This window comes from Pteropus vampyrus, unplaced genomic scaffold, assembly GCF_000151845.1.
Source record: "Pteropus vampyrus isolate Shadow unplaced genomic scaffold, Pvam_2.0 Scaffold15, whole genome shotgun sequence".
Classification (NCBI taxonomy): Eukaryota; Metazoa; Chordata; class Mammalia; order Chiroptera; family Pteropodidae; genus Pteropus; species Pteropus vampyrus.
The window spans coordinates 7,965,061-7,984,650 of NW_011888796.1; the positions used below are offsets into that span (position 1 = coordinate 7,965,061).

Below are 19,590 nucleotides of genomic sequence, written 5' to 3' on the forward strand. Positions count from 1 at the left end.
GGTCTTTCCAGGACTAGGTTAAGATTTTATCAACCAATTTTATAAAATTGAGGTTTGAATGCTGACAATAGTTCTGTAGGATTCTAATTATTTCCTGGCCACACTTCTCAAAAGTTTATGTAATTGAAACTCAATTTCCTTTGAATATCACTAAACATTCACTACAAATAGCTAGAAAGGAAATCAATTCTGAAAACTGCAAAATGATTACCAGTACACTGATATCAATTGCGATGAAATAAATTTACCATTACTTTGAAAGCAAATGCTCATTCAAAAAGGAAAAGTAAAATGGTCTTTTCTGGGATCATTATAAGATACTAGAACATAAGTACACACAGCTCATAGGACAATGATGACCAGGTCTGAACAAATGGTCCAGCATCAGTCAACTGGACACGCCTATCAAGCTTTGGGGAAGTATCGAAGACAGCAGGAACTTGTTCTGATACCAGCAGAGTCACTAAGCTCCTTTGGTAATTGCATTCCAAGTCACTTTCAGAAATCCCAGATGGCCTAGGAAGAACTGGATAATGATGCCATTTCTGGGAGTTAAGAAGTCATACAAAGGCAGAGTCTTGAAGAAGTACAAAGTCCAGGCATGTGCTCTCAGGAAAAGTGTTTTCCTTTTTAATACGCACTTCAAAACTACTTAGCCTGTATGTAATAAAAGCAATGCATAAATCTTGAGGATGGGGAAGGGACAGAGGAAATTTTAAAAGACAGCAGGCATCGCCAAAGGCAAGAGAATACGTGTGTTAAGCAGGTAAATTAGCGAATATATATCATTTCTTTTCATTAAACAAAGCTAATCATCAACCAAAATAAAAATTACCAGCAGCTACTATAAAGAGTGTGTTTATTCACTGGAGATTTCTCTCTATGTGATAAATACCTTTGGGAAGTTACTCACATAGCTTACAAACAATTCTGAAATGTCAGGAGCCGAGTAGTGAAGAATGATCCTTACTGAATTTTAATTACTATACATGGATTATCACACTCTTGATTTAAACATGGGCCAAAAAATAAAAAGTCATTCCATAGTCAGCAAAAGGGAAGTGTGAAGGAAGCTGATACTGCCCACTATGCCCACTCCACCCAACTCTGTAATTTTATATATAATTAAGTGAGAGCAGTAATCGCTCTATTGAGCAATTCGAGAAGACTAGACACGAAAGAAACTGCTTCTCTTGCAAAATTTGTTCACAATGTGATAACGAGCTGTTTTAATTGTTATTTGGACTCAATTACCAAGCCTAGAGTAGTTAGAAGTTAATATGTGGACTTCATAGTCCCAGGAATATTGTTAAACCGTCAAAAGTCATCAAGTGGCTAAACATGGGAAGCTATCAATATAGGACTGGTTAAATGACTTAGGCACCTCTGTATAATGAAATACTACACAGCCATTAAAAAGAACAGGGCTCTTTTCTGATGTTAAGAGGTCTAAAGTATATTAGATAAAAAGTCCACGTTGTATAATAAACATGGCATATCATAAATGTGAAGAGGATACTTATTTAAATATGCAAAGAAATTGTCTATCATGTGACAAAATAGATACAAAAATCCATTAGGAGTAGCTTTCTTCTAGGGAATAAAATGGAGACTGAAGAAGGGAACTTATTTGCATTTTATTAGGATTAGGAGTAGCTTTCTTCTAGGGAATAAAATGGAAATTGAAGAAGAAAGGTAACTTATTTGCATTTTATTCTCTTTAAATTTTTTTAACATGGGCTTGGACTACATTTTTTTTTTTTTGCCTTGATTATCAAGCTCTTTCTGAAAGTTTAGAGAGATTTAGCAATATTTGTTTGTAAACTAGTCTTTTAAAAAATTAAATAACTTTTGTTTATCAAGGCTCTTCAACATCTCAGACACTTTCAATGTGCTTTATATCCATTTGTTATCTCGATTAATCAAAGAGATAAGCAATGGTCCTTAAATGTCTCATTTTGTCCTCCGGGGAACACAGTCCACTGTCAGTGAATATCTGATTTGACTTTGCTTCATAGAATGCTTTCACTTCTTCACTTTTCCATGTCACCACACCCAACCCTACAATTGCTAGATCTTAAAATGAAAACAATCTGTTCAACTGTAAAGCAACAATATGAGCAGTGACTTTTTTCTTTTAAACTTATAATTTAGAATGGGATTGGGATGGAGGGGAGAAAAAAGAAAGGATACCAAACCATTTGCTAAAGACAATACCCAATTCCATCTCATCACCATAGCAACAGAATGCATAGCTGCTCACTTTCCCCCAAATAATACAATTCAGAATCTCCTTAAATCCCAAGGATTTTTGTTTTTGTTTTTGTTTTTGTTTTTTTGCTACAGCTGTAAATATTGCTATCTTTGTCTTCAGAACATCCACTCTCTAGGTGGCAGCTCCAGGAACATTATATAAAAGACTAGAAGTGTTTAATTAAGGAATTTTTTGTTACGTCCTAGTATAAATATCAAAGTCTTGCTTCTCAAGCCAGATTCTAAAGCTATTGAAATAGTAGTAAAGTGTATCCTGTTACATTCACGGCTTCTGACCCAATCTTAAATAAGCAAGCAAATACAGTAATGGAAAGTATAAATTACAAAAGGGCATCAAATGGAAGCATAACAGCTGAACACAAAAGATGAAGGCAAATGTTGGTAACTATTTTTCAAAGAAAAACAAGAAAACTAATACCAAAATAAGAAGTGGCATAACACTAAAAGAGACCTCAAAATAACAAAATCAAGAAAGTTAAGCATTTCAAGGGAGCATTCAATCTACTACTTGAAGATATGATCAAAAAGTGCTTAATTCTTACTTATGATTTCTATGTATATACCCTCACCTTTCCCCTGTGCCCCACATCTCTCTTTTTTTTTAACTCTTAAAATTTTCATTTACCTTACAGGTACCACTTTCCATTCCACATGAAAATAATCAACCAGGACATCTGTTTTTGTTAGGTCTCTCTCCTATTCATCAGCAGTAAATAGAGCTGTGACAAATGTGCTTGCTAACCTGGCTACTGGCTCCTTCATGGTTACTCCTCTTACCAACACCGCCTACCTTGCTGGGTGGTGGCACATGAAAGGTAAAAGCCAGGCCCTTTGTGGAAAAACATGCTGGTTCACAACTATACCTGCTCATACTGGAAAAGCAACCAGGACAGAGATGTCCACAGATAATGAAGCTACACACGCACATGCACGCATGCATGCACGCGTGAACACACTGCTTTTTCCTCATAGGTACAACTTAAGGCAGCCAAGAATCACCCCCTCCTCACACACAAACACACAAATCCCAAATCCACAATTCTGTGTGTGTGATAATTTATACACTTTTATTCACCCATTCACTCATGGACCTAGTGCCCACTCCCCTGTTCAGTGTTCGGGTACAAGGATGAAGAAGACGGTCGTGGACCTTGCTCTCACAGAGCTAGTTCACAGGCACATGAGCCCCTGGCTTCTCAAACCATCTCAGTGTTCCAGACTCTATCTTGCTCTGTGGGAGACAGGCAGAAAGTGAGTGGGAATAGATTTCAGGCAGTTCCCAGACCCTCTGCAGTTCATGGGGCTCAGCCTAAGAACTGTAGTTTAAAGTCACATACAACCAAAATGCACCAAAGAAATGTGCATACACATGCACATTGACACACATAAACACAAAGAGTAAAATTTGAAAGTATACTTATCTGTCTTTGGGACCTCTGATCACCTCTAGTGGACATGTCTCTTACCTATTTGTCTACCTTACACACCTTTGGGAACTACTTTATCTCCTCCGTGTAATTCTGATGGGGTAGTCAACCAAGTGGTCCTGCCTCTCCATCCTTAAAGGTGGACACATGGCATTAGCCTGGCTAATCAAGGCACTCTATCCCCTGGACAGAGCAACTGATCTAGGGATGGGTACACTACACAGAGACCAGAGGTCTTTATATGGATGGATAATGCAGATGAGAGGGCTGCTCTCCTTTTCTTAGAATCATGAGATAAAGGGCCACATACACCTGGAATTTACAGTAGCTCCTTTTTCCACCACATGTTGTAAACTGCCCAAGAATGAAGCCAGCATAGACAAAAGCAGAACTGAGAGATGGGGCAAGGGGGATGGGAAGATGAGAAGGTTTCCATGACATCGTTTAACTACTAAAATCAGCTGAGCCTCAAGTCAAATATCCCTTGAACTTCCCAATGCATGATTCAGTGAACTTTTTTCCCCTCAGGCCAATTTAAGTGGGACTTCTGTCCCTTAACAATGCAAAAGCCCCTGGTTCATGATCCACTTGACTCTTTCTACATACCATACCCCCTTAAACCACAAACTTGTATCTTTTAAGCTACTGTATTATTATTTTCTAAGAATCAACCTAATAGTCAACCATAAAATCAAGCCATAAATCCAAACACAAATGTCTCATTTTAGAGAAGGCTCTAAAGATTTTGCTGCTCACAAATCAGTATGAATAATGTAACACCTCTTTTCTTAAAGGCCTCCTTTTTTTTTGGAAACAAATTTTGCCAGATTGACTTTCTAGGAATCTAAAATAAGCCTATGGGGACTTATTCCTTGAAGCTTATAAATAACACAAGGTTTGGTATGTATGGTGCTGTAAAGATATACTTAGTAGAATACAAAAGTCATTATCATGGCTAAGCAGGGAGTACTCAGAAATAACCACCACCATATAAGTACTGCATGCTAACCAATTGTGCCACATGGGCACGTACAGTAGACTATTGGTTACTAGAGGGTAGGGGGTGGAGAGAGAGGGGAGGTAGATGGGGTAAAGGGGGTCAAATATGTGGTGACAGAAAGAAAACTAACTATGGGAGGTGAACACACAGTGTAAATATATATATGCCTTACTGTTAAAGTGTACAGCTGAAACTTATTGAATTTCATTAACCAATGTCACCATTAAATAAAGTAAAATAATAAAATAAAATAAAATAAAAAAGAAATAACCACCACCAGGACCTCTTTCTCAAAGACAGGCCACACTCCAAAATTTTAGCCATTCATTCCCACCTCTGTTTCCAGAAGTAGTTTGAGAGAGAAACTGTGTGGCAAGAGAAGGAATATAACAAAGGTGGTGGTGGAGGGTAGCAAACAAGGCAAAATTTAAGAAAACTTTCAAGTATATGAAAATTCAACCGTGAAGCCTGTAAAAGAAAGTGTCACAGGTAAAGGCATCAAACTAATTGGGGGAGGTAAGAAAGAAGGAGGAGAAACTGAAATATGCAAGTGTTTTATGAATAAAATTTTGTGTTTTGCTCTGGGCCTAAAATTCATTACCTACATCTATCTCTTTTTCCATCAAGAAAAAGAACTAGTGTGGCAATAAGAAAACTATGTTCAACTAACTGGGCATTACTATCCTTTTTTTCAGGACTCGGGTATAACAGGTAAAACAGGTAGAACTTGAGGCCCCTATTTGGGTAATAGCCAACTGTCCTAATTATAGGTAGGATTACTTTTTTATATAACTACAAAAAAAATGCAAGTGTTAAAACCATAGGCTGTCACCTTATTTCATAACATGTAATAGTATACTCCCTCTGTAAGGTAAGTTGTTTTTCTAAGTACTCGTATATGCACTGTATCATTTGATTTTCCCCCAAGAGAGAAAGAAAGGCACAGGCAGTCAGATCTTGTTTTTATTTTGACTTTATAAATGAGAAACTGTCTTTGGGTACTGAAATGACCTCCATAACATCAAACCACTCCTAAGAAGCAGAGAAAAAGGACTTGAATTCAGGCCATACTTTTTACAGTATTCTGCATTGCCAGACCACCTGTCCTAGGCTCTGATGGAAGAAACATCATTTAAATTACGTCTGAAATAAATGATTATTGTGTGTCATCAACACATTTGATGTTTTAGAGGGTAATACATATACTTCCAGGAGGTGTCTATAGCAGCAAAAATCATATAAATGTAGATATTCCAGTGTTTTATTGGGCCAACTATAGCTTTACTCATTCTTCCATTCATCTAAACATCAAATAAGCAGCTATTTGTCAGGGGGTTATATGTGAAGAATTAGGAATACAAAATGGAACAAACCATACTCTGTGTCTTTCAGAAATTAAGTAGATAAAAGGGAGAGGCCGACCTGCAGATGTGCTCTGAGAACACAGAAGAAGGAGAAACTAACCAAATCCAAGACGGCCTTGATAGGGTAGGAAACAATAAGAGAAATCACACTTGGTTCCAGGCACTTAGGCGCTTATAGTCTAACAGAGAAGAAACTCATGAACACAGCAAATTACAGAGTGACAGATATAAATGCCACAAAAGAGGTATTAAGTACTATAAGGGTTCAGAGGACATAAAGGGCACTTCCAATTAGGATGACCTCAGGAATTTTTTGAAAAAGATGAAATATGAATGGGCCTTTAGAAAACTGTTACATCTTAGTAGAGCTGAAAGAAGGGGCTACAAAAGCCAGCTGCCTTCTCCCTGTACAGACACAGCCTGAGAAATTCTGGGTTCCATTTGGGTCTGTGACAGCCATGTAGCTGAGGACAGGGGTGCTGCTGGACTCCCTTGAACTTTCATTCACAAGGTCATAAAGACACCTAATAAAACAAACAAAACTGATGAAAGACATCCAAAACACTCATCTTACTAGGACTTGAGCCATTATGTTAAGGACATGAATCGTTTGTGCCTCCAATATGTCTCTCTAAATAGCCTTCGTAACCAATGACATAAAGACTGCCATGTAAAGAACAAATATCCTACTCTTCAAATTATCAATTACATCCACACAAGTCTTCCTAAACAGACCATTTAGTTTGGAAGGAAAAGCAATTTATGAATATATCATCTAAAACCATGCTAATAGCTTCAAAGGGATATATGGACTTCACTAATATTCCCATTTCTAGCAAAACTGAAGCTGGCATATGGGCGCAACTAAAAATCATCACAAATTATAAAAAAGACTTGAGAGATGAACTTCATTTTATAGATACTGAGGCTATGATATTAAATGACTTCCTCATGGTCACATATAAATTTGGAGACACAGCAATTAAATAAGATACAAAGAATGATTCTAAATGGATTCTTGATAACTGGGAAGTCTAACCTAGCAAAATGAATCTCAAAATCCTACATGAATGCATTTTTTTTACCATAATTAAAAACAAATTGATTGATAGATAAACAAACAAACAACACTTACATAAATATTTTTGGTTTATAATGATGCTGTTTTTGGAACACTGTTTGGAATCTCATCAAGATTTTAACAAGAAAAGCGGAAACCCAACTCCAGCAGCAAACTACGTGGCATGTGATCTGTGAATCTGTGATCCCTCAAATGACTGAAAGAGCTAGTTCAGAGAGACTTCCCACGGACCAGCTGGTTTCTGCTTTAGGAGCAGGGTGGGAAGAACGGAGAAGGTCCAGGGACTAATAGTTTTCTTGGCTACCAAGAAGCTCAGACACCTGGTAGTTTCTTACCAGAGACAACAAAGCCTGTGATCAATCCTGGTACAAAGCATTTTATAAATTCAAGTTTTCAAAAGTGTGCCCAATGACATACAGGTATCCTTGACTTTATTCTTCCTTTAGAAGAAAAAGAACAAAGTGCTCCATAATTTCAGATATTTCCATTTCCTAAATTTGCTACATTAGGCTAAATGAAATCCTTTGTTGGTTTAGCTTGGCCAAACTAAGCCTTATAAATATTTCTTTCAAGACTTATAAATATTTCTCCTGATATTTCTACCACAATGCTAGATCAGCAGTTAATTTTTCTGTTATAGTAGTCTCTAATATGTAATCCACTAACTGGGGGATGTCTCTCTTTTGCAATGTTTCTATCATGCAACAAATAATTTCTACTACGCGTTTTCTTCTAGCAGAACAAAAATAGATATTCATATTCTCCTAGTTGTGAACCAAATCAACTGAGCCTCCAATTAAGACAGCTACTTTTCAAATCCCACACTCTTTCACTTATACTTAAGATTGTGTATGTTAAAAATGATGGACTCTACACAAGGGGTAGGCAAACTACAGCCCGTAGGCCAAATGCGGCACCCCTCCCCTCACTAAAGTATTTTTGTAAATAAAGTTTTTGTAAATAAAGTATTTTTTATTGGATCACAGCCACACCCATATTAACAGACTGTGTATGGCTGCTTTCTGAGTCATTGCTACAGAGATAGTTTGGCCCCCCAAACCTAAAACATTTATGATCTACTAGCACCTTATAGAAAAAGTTTGCTGACTCCTGGTCTACATTAAGTACATGAAATGAGAAGTTTGAGGATGTTTTTAAAAACATATTAAAAACAAGTTAATTCACTCATTTAACAAGCATATCTTTGACCACCTTTGGGGACTGTTCTAGGTGCTGTAGACGCATCAATGAGCCAGAAAGATGAGGCCCTCATCTTCATCATTCTAGGGAGAGGAGACAAACATAATTACTCTAATTTCAGATAGATGAAACAGGATATTTAGAGAGTAGCCAAGGATTCTGAAGGGCCAAGGATTCTGAAGGGGCAGTGATTCAGTTTAGAAAACGCAAAGTCATGAAGATAGCAGTTGAGAAGATACCATTGAACTGATTTTTGAATGATGAGAAGAAGTCGGCCGTGTAAAAATCTAAAGAGAGATTGTCCCAGGCAGGGAGAATAGCAAAGGCTTGAGAGGAGGAAAAGCCAGGCCTGCTCAAGAAACAAAAAAGTGTCTAATGTACCTGAAGCACAGTGGACAAGAGAAAGAGGCCCGAGGCAAGGTCAAAGAGGTCAGCAAGGGCCAGACCCTGTGTGATGAGTAATAAACAGAATCATGAGTCTGTTTTTCAGATCCTTAGCTACTAAAAAATACTATTAGATAGAAACCTAATCATAGTGTAAGGATTGCTTTGACAACTTCATTTTGCCACAACTTCTTCCTTTTGATTTGCTGAAAATTACCTGAAGCCTCAAATGCCTAGCAGCTCAAGAAAGAACACTCTGTTAGAGACCATTTCTGTTAAGGACGCAATTACCCACTCGCCACACCCTCCAAAAAAGACTGACTGTTCTTCTCATTGTAAAGAGACTGACCATTTCAAATGGGATTTTTTTTTTTTAAGAAAGGGAATTTCCCGTTGTTAAGCATAATTAAATCAATTAAGTCTACTAGGCTATTCATTGGATGAACTGAGGTCTGTCTCCTCACCACCTCTGTGTACCAGCTGTTTGCATGTCCCACCAGAAATCTTTCAAAGTAGTTGACTGGTTTGGACAAAATGCAATATTCCTTGAAAGCCTGTAAAGATGTACCATATGGCTTCATTTACCATCTCCAAACTAAATGGAGGATTGAGTTTCAATATGTTGGTGAATAGCCGCCATATCAATTCTCCTTTGTTAATGCCCTTTCTCCTCCGATTTTTTAGAGGATTTACGAATCTGAAAGGACAACTTTCCATTTTGGATCCAAGAATGAAAGAAGTCAAGGGCATTCAGAAGAAAGGCCAAGACAGAGGAGCTCTGATAAAACCATGACTGTCAGTGAACAATATATATTTAGGAGGAAAGAGTAGTTATGAGATATTCTGGAGGGATGACATCCAACTAGACATCACTGAGACATGACAGTGCATGGATCTGCAGAACAAGCTCTCACAATGAACACTGTGTGGGAGGACAGGTATAGGTGTTTATAAGCAGACGCAAACAGGCCATAGAAAAACAACTTTGAGAAATATGCTGACATGTGAACCTTCAAGCAGCAGCACTGCTAGAGAAAAGCCAGTGCACAACCGCCCCAAATTAACTTGCAATCAGTTTTCTCCCCCGTGAAGTGGGATAAAATACTATCAACCCTCAGGTCAGTGGACACTTTACTAAGTGCTCAATAACTAGTATATTTATCAACTGTGCCAATCACTTCACATGCCCTACCTCACTGAATCCTCATTAAACTCCAAAGCAGGTTCTACTGTGCTGTACTTACAACTGATTAGAAACAAAGGCTCAGAAGGATTACAGGACTTGCCCAAAGATAAAGAAAATGTTCAAAGTCTATATACTATTAAACAGAAGTTGCATGTTGGTAGTTCACTGACATACTTTCTTAGACCTACTCAGTGTTGATTAATAATATAGTAACGGCTAATGTTTGTTAAGCACTTACTATATGTCAGGCATTGAGTTCCCCCAAGGGACTATCTCATCAAGTTCTACTTACAAGCCTGTGACACATTTTTTTTTTATTGGCATTGTTTTACAGTGAAGATCTGAGGCTCAAGGATTAAGTACTCTGCTCAGAGCTACACAGCTAATGAACCGTGCAGCTGAGATTTGAACCCTGGCTCTCTGACTCCAGAGCCAAAATCATAACCCCTAGACCAAACAGTCTCCTTAAAAAATAATAATGTTTAAGAATATAGTTTTATTAATTTCCAAACATTTGGACATTCTATTAACAAAGGACTTTCATTCCCAAGCAGCACTAATTTGGTGCACAGTTTGCCATGGTCCCACCCTTGCCTACTCTTTCTCCAATACCAAGGCTAGGAGTTAGTTGCCATTTTTTATCAATATCATTTGTACTTTTTTTCCTTATAGAAGAATTAAGAGGAAGGTAAAATAATTATTGGGCTTGCATTTCTATCGAAAGTGGGAAAATAGAAGACAGTGTGCCACATGTCCGAAGACACATGGAAATTAATATCTTCGTGTGTTTAATATGCAAAACGAATGACTGCTTCCCTTTCTAAGCTCAGTTAGATTACTTAGCAGCTAGAAACATTTGAATTGGATCCATCTTAACCTACATCACTGTAAGCAGCAAAAGACATATTGGCAGCAAGAGTACATATGTTCAACAGAAAAGACTTTTAATTCTGACAACAGGATGATGGAAGGAGTCCCATATGCCACAGAATGCTGCTTCTTAAATTCATATGACTTCGAAGTCTCCAGTCAATTTAATTAATATCTGTTTCATTTTTTAAGTGTTTAATTTGCTTGAACAGAAAGAAACTCAGGCCCAGAAGAGGCTCCATGTTACCCTATAGAACACTACTGCTTCCCTGGGGACCCCCCATTTGTATAAGAGGCCTCTAAGCCTCTACGTTAACCCACCACTACCAGCACCCCAACTGCTCAGCTGTGATGTTTGCTCCTGGTTACACTAGTCTCTGTGCTATTCCAATCAGACTTCCAGTTGATAAAGGCTACATGAGTCTAGCTCCACTACGGCCTCCTGCAGGGACCTATCTGTAAGGAAATGATAAGAGGCCTATCTGGATACTTACTGTTTCAGAGAAATAATGGATTTGTCATGTGATTTGCCTCATATACATCTCGGCTGAAATTCCATTTGCAAGGGGAAGAGAGTTAATGATGGGCTTTAAACTTAAAATCAACTAAGGTTTATACCGGTAAGTTGACAGCAAAATTTATCCCCATCACACAGTATTCCATTATCTCCAACATTCTACTAAAATGGGTGGTGGGGGAAGAAACTTATTTGGCCTTCATTTCAACATAGTAAACTATTTATAGGCAGGAAAATAGCCATGGCCACCAATAAGATGGAAACCAACATTCGGACCCATTGGCTTCTCTGAAGGATCTCAGGGCTTGCTAAATAAGAACAGAAGCTGACCCACATGGTGGGGTTAAGCCTCCTTCCTCTGAATTTCAAATAGGAAGTTTAATCAAGCAGATTCTATATAATCTTATTTACTCTTCACAAGTTTTTAGAACATAGGAATACACTGTTGACCACCTGTTACAAAGTAAACAAGTGGAGAAATCTTTCTACTATATTTACTTCAAAACTGAGAACAGAATGAATATACAAAGGGCTAGGACAGATGACAAATAAATGTGGGCCTTCCTTTTAATCTTATTTGTATGCTTTTTATTCTTGGTTTTACCTCCCTTTAAGAGTCGTATGAAGTGAGTTTGTAAACCAAACTCACAAAAAACAAAAGCTAAATGATACACTGGTGTCAGGAAGATCTCCTCCAAACATAATGGAAAACAAAATACAAAAAGCATCCTCCACTCAATGAAAACCAAGAGTGTCTTTGATAAATATGCTAATATGTCAGGTTAAGCAAAAACAGCGTACACTGAGGTAACCCCATGAGAGGAATCTTCCAAATCAGCCCACTACATGCTTCTTAGTTTCAATACTTGCTTGCTAATCAGAGCTATAAATATTCATACAAATTATTAGACTACTTCTTTAACATTTTCTAAATGTAATATATATATATATATATATAAACAGTGGAAAACTAAGGTGTTTTAGAACTCAGGGGGAAAAAATGGAGAGTATTCATTCCACCAATGAACTGCCACTAGTAACCAGGAGAAATAAATTACTTGAAACCAGAGGTAAATATAAAACAAGTAACCTTTTGATCTACCACACTTGGGAGAAGTGCAAAGGAAAAAGGCAAAGAAGACACAATTTATTCCGATTACAAACTGACATGTGTACTGAATGTGCTGGCCTCTAGGTGGTTCTGGGTAAAGAGAAGAATAAGGAAAAGCCATCAAGAGCAGTACACATAAATACGACCCTGGCCCTGGGGGGAAAGAATCTGAGTAATGAAGCCCAAATATAGGAGTGCAATCTAAAAATACCCCTTCTGCTTCTACAGAGGTACTTTCCTTTTAGCATTCATTTGAAACGTGTGGGAAGACAAAACAGTTTGAGTTAAATAAATTTCCAGATATCATCAAGTCAAATGATTCTCTAAACCATTTTCGACCAACAGTAAAAATGCAATTTTCTCTTCCTTTTTCTAAGTAAAGTTGTGGGGTAGAAGGACGAAGGACAATACTGAGTAAGAATGAAATTTCTAAATTTTATGAAAAGCTGATACTATCTCTAGGTAAAACATCTTCATATCTAACTTATTCATGGGAAACCATTAGATCCTTGGAACTGTGTCAGTGAGAATCACCATAATATTTTTTTCCCATAAAGAAAGATGAATAGAGAATGACAGAAGACATTGTGATTATAAGTTCCCATCATGCCACAAATTTAAAAGATTTCAGTCTTACAGCCTTGGATTCCATCCTCACTCTTAAGAGTAAAAAAAAAAAATGGTAAGAAAAACCAGTTTATGGGTCGAAATGTTGTAATTCCAGAACTTCTTCAAAAAATATTTAAGGGGTATCTACCAGTAGCCAGCTCTTATGCTCCCAGCCGAGGTAAACCTTTCCCCCAATGTCAGGCAGAAAAAAGACAGCCTTACTTCATTTTCCCACACTACTTAAAATTATATAACTACAATGGTAGGGCAAAAAAGAAAAAAGACAAAAATGGAGTACCAAAGGATTCCATTTCACTACATAAGAGCCGAGAAGAGCCATCTGGAGATGTCCTTTGGGTCACGCAGAAGCAACAGTGCTTCCGTACAAGGAAAAGCGATAGCTTGGTGGTGATGACTGGGCATAAGAAGTGAGCTTCACTGTGACAGCCTGCCTTTGGAGCAGTGAGTACCACCCATTCGAGAGTCCTGGGTGTGCATGTGGCTGCCCAGCGGTGATGCTATGACAGTAAATAAGACCCCATCCTCGCCCTCAAAAAAGAGTCAAGTTTAGTAGAACAACTCACATTGTGAACAGTGAGTACCAGATCTGGTCTGGGACTTCATACTGGGAAAGTGGCACAAGTATAAAGTTGCAGATTCCCTATCTACGGCACCCCCACCCCCCTGTGTTTCTGCACACTTTATGCAGCATAGGATGAACGTGACAGAAATGTTCCATGCTGGAACAAATTAAACTTGCCAATCACATTTTGGGTACCCAGCCATCCCAAACAAGTCCCTTGGGACTTTCACACAAACAGATCTCACAATCTCGTGGCCAGCTGTCTCAGTTAAACAGTGTAAGAGTACAGGAAGGTGACCAACAGAGGTCATCTGTAATGGAGAACAGAGACTTCCCCGCTCCTCCCTGAAAGCACATTTTCAGGAGTGAGGGACAGAAGGAAGGAAATGAAAGGTATACCACGGCTTTCCTGCTCACATGTAAACCCATTTCTGTACAGTGGTTCACTTTCTGAAAGCACCAACAGTATTTGTAGGGGAGTCTATATAAAGAATCAGAAGCTGAAATTAGAACAAAAGAGAATTACTTTGAAGGGATAACGTATATTAATTAGTTTGACTATGGAGAAAAACATGACTATTTTGACTCAAAACAGTGGTTTATTCCATAGACCTATTTTGGGCACTTTTATTAAAGTACAGAAGTGGGAAAATAATCTAACAGAAACATCGCCAGAGATGTGGAAAGGCAGAAACCATAACCTTACATAACTCCAGGGGCACCATTCACACTGTACTTTCTGGACTGGATTTGGGCAGTGTCAGTCTATGCAGACACATGTTGCCCTTTAAAATGATAGAGGATGCTATTGAGTAGCATGGCCCATTCCTAGATTCTAAGAAAGGGCCACTATATTGTATTTTCAGGAAAAGTGCCTCTCATCCAATGAAGATACTTCCCTCTTTGATCTTTCTCAACTTCTATTTCTCTTGTTACTAAAAAGGAAAGGGAGATTTAACCTGTGCTAGCAGGTCCATGGACAGAAGCATGACACACATTGCTGCCAATGTGAGAGAACTAAGAATCCTGTTGATCTATTGATGTTTTTGCCTGTCTAGCATACTGATTTTACAGCGAATGACCACCCTATTCCTTGTGCTCTTGGTGTCCCAGCTCCCCACCTCTCCAACCCTGCCAAAAATGTGCCAATGTGCTGAGCAAAGACCAAGGACAGGCCAAGCAGACTTTCTCCCAGAAATTCTAAATCTCCAGCTTTCCTCGCAGGCAAAAAGGCATCCCCATATTCTTCTGGCAAATTCTTTTTTGTTGTCGTTTTTGCTTAAGTTTATTTTATCTTGCTTGCAATCAGCTTTTCATGAAGCCCCTGCCCCTCCTAAAGCCAAAGCCAAAACAAAGGCTTCAAAGGCAAAGAAAGCAGTGCTGAAAGGCATCTGCAGCCACACACAAAAAAAGATACGCACATCACCCACCTTCTGATAGCCCAAGACACTGTGGCTTCGAAGGCAACTCAAATATCCTCGAAGGAGTGCCCCCTTGAGAAACAAGCTTGACCACTATGCTATCACCAAGTTCTCCCTGACTTGATGACTATAGAAGACAATCATACACTTGTGTTCACTGTGGATGTCAAGGCCAATAAGCACCAGATCAAACAAGCTGTGAAGAAGCTCTATGACACTGATGTGGCGAAAGTCAACACCCGGATCAGGCCTGATGGAGAGAAGTTCGGTTGGCTCCTGACATGATGCTTTGGATGTAGCCAACAAAATTGGGATCATCTAAACTGAGTCAAGCTGGCTAATTCTAAATATAAAAATTTTTCACTGTGAAAGATAAATAAATAAATAATTCTGATTCACCAACTAAAAGGAAAAGAGCAAAGAAATAGCCACTTTAGTGCTACTCGGTGCCTTCCTTATGACCTTACAGAGGTAAGTCAGCCCAGACAACACCATACCAAGGGAGTAGGCATCAATTCAGTACTCCTCTACCAAGCTAAATGGCCCAGTGAAAAATGGACTCCAGTGAGAAATGTCCTAGCTCTGTTCTCGAACTACTTGAAAATAGTAAGAGATACCAAGTTGATCATTCACACGCAAAAAAAAAAAAAAAAAAAAAATTCAACGAGCAACTAAAATATATTTTCAGCATACGTTTCATTAGATTCCTTGAAGCTGTTCTTAGTTTCCCCAATGCCATCAGGCTTGAGTTTTCTGACACATGAATAAGAGGGTTCAATCAGTATAAATATCAATCCCTAGATATACATAGGCAATTTATTATTTTTTAATAACAAGATCATAGATTTTATGGCACTGTGTAGAAAAGATTCCATGTACCATTTCTCTTTTGATCTTTACAAGCCACCTTTCTAAGTAGGCAGGAAGGCCAGGTGCCATAATACTCATTTTCTAAAAGGAAAAATAGATCAAACCTTGCCCAGAATCACAGAGCCTAGTAGTGGCAAAGTTGGCCCAAGGAGAGGCCCAAATCAAGATCTCTGACTGTCAACCTCTGCATGCTACTGCACCAACCTGACAAATTCAGACTGCTAGAACCACATTTATCTAGTCCCAGGGGTGCATCCTACCTAATGTTAGAAATGGAGCTTAACAAATCTGTGGGGTAAGGTAGGAGGGGAAACAAAGGCAAAAAACGAGGATGCCCAAGTTCCACTTTGTGTCAGAGGGGAAAACACTTCCATTAGTGTTGCTTCACTAACCACATTTATTTTCTGGCTTCATCATGAGAGCTATTAATTATGATTAATAGATTTATAATAAGTATTGTTGGAAGCAATAATGAGTGTGGTTAATGAGGAATCTATGTAATAAGCCAGCTTACTGTTCAAAACTAGGCAAACTTATTTTTAACATACAAATTCAATTTTAGCACTTTTAAATTTTAACAAAAATTAAAAAAAAAACTGAGCATGTTTTCTCTAGAGTTAATCAATTAGTCAATTATATGTTAAGTACTTATAGGTTAAGCACAGGTAATAAAGTAAAATACATTATCTTTGCCTTTTAGAAGCTTAAAATTTAGTTAAGTTTCATGGCTTTTTCTAGAGAAACGTCATCAATTCTCTGACTTGTATGACTCTCTTTCTCAGAACAATCTATATCTCCTGCCAGAAACTTCTGGTAAAATAAAATCTCAGGAGGAGAGGCCTTGAAACTTGGGGCAAATGCTTACAATCAAGAACCGAAGCCAAGGCAATATTTTTCATTATGGTTCAGTGATGGGCAATGGATGCCATTCTGGAAAATCTGTGTTTTCAAAATAAACAACTCTCTCCATAGCAGAAACTACTCTTGGGTTCAAACTGAATCTATGGCTAGCATCCAGACAAGGCAAATGGAGCAAGATGTTGGACCACAGTTAAAGATGAATAAATGCATGGCTAGATGCAGTACCACAGTCCTTGGGGCAAAAGAATGGGCACCAAAGGTATCAAGAATAACAGGATCCTGAGCAAAAGGCTCTCAGAGTAAGTAGGGGCTGAATGAATTAGAACACATGATGGCCAAGTTTATGTTCAAACCAAACACATTTGCACTAAGTTATGGCTAGATCTAAGATCTAGTTGTGGAGAATAGAAATTCCAGTTTTCTAGACTTTACTCTGGGTTTTCCTCTTGGAGGAAAGAGTACTGTATAACAGTCTATGTACAAATTGAGCATAGGCTAAAAAAAAAAAAGAAAAAGCCATGAATTATAAGCAGATGTGAAACATAACAACAGAGTAAAAAATATGAATGATCCTTCATGAAGGAAAGAATATAAAAGCCCTTCTTGAAGTGCTGTAACAAGAATAAAAAGTGCTCGTTTGTCCCAGAAGATAGCAGAGAACAAGAACCAGGATACTCAGTCACAGCACACCAATGATCTCCCCCAGAGTCTAGGGCAAGAACTGGCTAGTTACTATAGAGCAAGCTTTTCCGGCCCCTAGGAAAATATAATTTTTAAAAAAGAAAAAAAAATCTTCATACAACCTCACCCACGAGGTTTCTGAATATAGGCTGGCGAGGAGGTGGTGTTGGTTGGAGGGAGTCAAAATCCTCTTCAGAATCATGTGCTTGGCCTAAGTTTGGAGAGGAATTTAGATTTAATTTTGATATAGATACCATCACCACCAAATACCAACATTAGGAAGAATACACAGTTATATATTCTCAAGCTACTGAAAATTATTCAAGTTAATGGAAATCAAAGAAGAATACTCACATTGACTAGGAAAAATCAGTTAATTGCCACTCCCCTGTCCATTTACTAGAACCTTCCTAGAGAGCTAATACGTTGTGTGTCTATGTTATATAGTTTGTATGCAGCCTCAAACCTTGGATATCAGTCACACAAAACCATTAACAACTTAATAGTCACATATGGAAGGCTGAAGAAGGGGAAGATTTGTGCTCAATTCTTCTGTTTACAAATTAATAACTTGTAAATTCAAATTTCGAGGTGGATAAACATAGCAAATATCTAGTCTTAAAAATATCTCCAAAGAGCTAGAAGTCAATAGATATACATTTAAACCATGAAATCTAACTCCCCAAAAGACAAAGCCTGAATGAGATGAAATGGGTATATGTGTGCCTTTAGAAAATAGGCCAATAGTGATCATCAAATCTTGGTAAAAATTTTAACTTACCTTCATCTCACTCCTGGGCATAGAATTGGAAGTATTGGTTCTAGTGGAAGTGGATAATAACTTATTTATAAGCTGTTTATATTAAATTTGCATTTGAATATAAGCAAGTCTAATTACTGGATATTCACAGACTTTGAAAACAAAACCATAGCAAAAAAATGCTGCCCAGAAAAAAAAACAGCACAAATGGCACATCTACTTACTTTTCTCATTTCAGTCTAGGGACAGGCAGCAGCAATTTTCCAGCACCTGAATTTACCTAAGCAAAGCTTTTCCTTTGCTGTGATTCACATCTTCCTTGGATCTTCTGGCGTAGAGAAAAGTCTACCATCAGCCAACTTTCTGTTATGATGGACATGTTCTATCTCTGTGCTGTCCAATAGAGTTGCCACTAGACATGTGCGGATAATGAAGGTTTAAAATGTGGCTAGTGCGACTGAGGAACTGAATTTTTAATTTGAATTTATTATAATTTAAATAGCTAGTCACTACCATATTTGACAGCATAGGACATGTTCCGTCCAGAAAAATCAAATCTCAGACTTCTACTTAGAGCTCCAGTTACAAACCCAACCGATATAATCAAAAATCCATCAAAGGTGAAAATGTCAGAGAAAAAAGGACGATTTTCTGCAGATAAGTTGTAATGTAGATAAATCCACTCACAGTACTCAAGTTGAAGGTAGCTGTATGAAGTGTTACAGTGGATAAATCCTCACTGCCTTAGAAATCAGACACAGGGGGTTGGTCTTGAGTCCAGGCAGCACAGACGGGCTGCCTCTCTGAGTTACTGTGGTCAGTAACTAAAAAGGCGCATACACAGCTAAGGAAGAGCCAGTTTTCCACTCCCCAATTATATGAGAACCAGCCTCTTTCTGACAGATCTTTTTCTCCCAAGACCAGGGCAATCACAATACCAGTCGAACAAATGTACATTGAAGACCTGTTTTAAAAAATTAAAAACTGCTGCAAACTTCTATTTTGAAGAGTTAGGGAAGGTATTATGAATTCTCAATCCAATCAAAGCGTGGCTGGGCCACAAATAAGTCAAAAGAAATACATATGTATTGTATATATTTAGAATTCAATTCTTTATAGTTCCAATTGACGTCATTAAGACAAATACATAATTATGGCAGAAATTACACAGTGGTTTAGCCAACAGAAAAACCATCAGCTGTTACTCTAATCTTACAGTTTTCTAATTCTTCATAGTAATATGAAATTGACCCTTGAAATTGATGTACTTAAAATCTTTCTCTTTTTTTTTTTGCCTAATCTATGAGATATAGGCTTAATAAAATGGTTAGGCAATTTGCATGGGTGTAATAAACAGGCAACTGTCCCAAACCACACACCCATACATACGT

The 19,590-nt window shown here is 37.9% G+C and overlaps 1 protein-coding gene and 1 pseudogene across 1 annotated transcript in view; one reads left to right on the top strand and one right to left on the bottom strand.

Annotated features, from left to right (window-relative positions):
- The window catches only part of DAAM1 (dishevelled associated activator of morphogenesis 1), a 156,106-nt gene that overhangs the window by 110,195 nt on the left and 26,321 nt on the right, over positions 1–19,590 (bottom strand). The gene's annotated exons all lie outside the window — the stretch shown is intronic.
- Positions 13,705–15,392, top strand: LOC111735756 (annotated as a pseudogene).